The following is a 1,920-nucleotide window of genomic DNA, read 5'->3' on the forward strand; positions in this document are numbered from 1 at the left end:
TTGAATGAATTCATCTTCCCATGTTAAACTGGGAAACGTGATTAATAAAGCTGCTGTCAATCGATGACAGACAGCGCCACCTAGCTGCAAGAGTGAAGGCACAGCTGAGATAAATAGGTATAAATAGGACTTACAATATGTACACACAATAAGTTAGTGACTAACACACACACATACACACACACACACAAACACACACACACAGTTTAAACTCCTCCCCCCAGATTTTCGATTGTTTTTATCGTCTATCAGCTCTTTGTTCATTCAGCAGGTTGGACTTTAATTTTCAACTTTCAGTGTGATTCCAGTTCCTGTTTTTTTTTTTAGACCTTTGTCACAAAACCTGTCTAGTTCTGAGACATTATTGACATTATTGTAGAAGAGAAGAGTCCATAAAAATGTACCCAATTAGAAAAATCATCCTGTGTGAGATTAACTTGATCTGGGACTTGATCTACAACAGCCCTGTGCAAAATCCACCCAAACCCAAAGAGATGAATTTAATTTTCAAAGCTCATCTGATCTGAAAGTATTGGAACCGAGTTGATCTGTGAGCTCAGTACCTTTTTAAATTAAGTTTCAAAAACATTTTATCGTAATATCAGCGGACAAAATTAACCTCAGCAGCCTTTTCATCTACAGCAGCACTAGAAGGTTTATTAAGTGTTACTGGTTAATGTGTCGCCGTGCTTCAAGCCACTCATTTGTTGCACGCTGATAAAACAATTCAGCGCTGGTTATACAAACATGAGAACCCTGGGGAGTCAATATGGATCCGACTAGGAACTGAGAAAGACTAATATTTGGAACAAATGGAGGTCAAGAGGTTGGCCAAGGTTGAGATTACCTGAAAAGCTCCAGGTAAAAAAAAATTGGTTACAAGAGCTTCAGCTTCTTTTTTTTTAATAAGAAAAATGAACAGAAACTCAAATCACACTGAAAACATGATTTTAAAACCTTCCCTGATTTTTATTATTGCGTCTAGTACAACTCCCAAATCCCTAAATTCTGGGATCTTTTAAGTTACTGACGTGCGGAGACGTTGCTGGTTTCAGTTGTAAAAGGCAAAAAAATATTGTTAGCAATACTGTTGATAAAAAAACATCCAGCATGTCTCAGATCAGCAGATCAATCATCGATACACGTGATCAGTACAAACGATTAAAATTGTGCTTTCTGACTCTTCACACTGAGGACAGACAGCAGAACAGCAAGGAACTCTGGGAAATATAGTGCAAGGCAGCAGGTGACAGTGATTTCTCTCTCCCTGATCTGATTGGTTAGATTGTCGTTTTTTTTTCCACCACAGACTGCTGTCAGGTTGGTGTTAATTTGGTGTCGGTTGAGGTTTGGTTCACGTTGAGAGTTCAGGTTAGTTTTAGGCTGAGGTTTAATCTGTTACAAAGAAAACGTTATAATTCACTTTATCTTTAACTTCTGGTTCAAATTGTTGTTAAAAATCCCCTCCAGACATGTTTTAAGAATATTCATCTGTCTAGTGTGTTTTTTTTTCTCCCCACAAAAAAAGTTCACTTATTATTATTATAATTAAAATCCTTATAATAATAACATCACTCCTTCTTCCTCTTTCCTCAAATTCCAGAAAGGTCTCCTGATAACCCCCCCCCCCCCCCCTCCCCCGGCAGCAAACAGCTCTCTACTGTCAAACGCTGCATGTACATCACTCTGCACAGTGAAGCTCAAACATCCAGCAAAACATATTTTTGACCCGAGGTTTAGTAACAATAAACCGGAGGGGGACTTTGAAGATTTCGGCCAGAGATTCAGATGATCGGTAGACATTTAGTGGTCCTTAGACTCAGCTGATAAAAGAGTTGACCGATTAAAAAACCTCTTAAAGGTGCTTTCACACAGTGAGTGGCTGCTGCTGTTGCCTCCACTGTTTTTAATGTCAAACCT

This window comes from Scomber japonicus, chromosome 4, assembly GCF_027409825.1.
Source record: "Scomber japonicus isolate fScoJap1 chromosome 4, fScoJap1.pri, whole genome shotgun sequence".
Taxonomy (NCBI): Eukaryota; Metazoa; Chordata; class Actinopteri; order Scombriformes; family Scombridae; genus Scomber; species Scomber japonicus.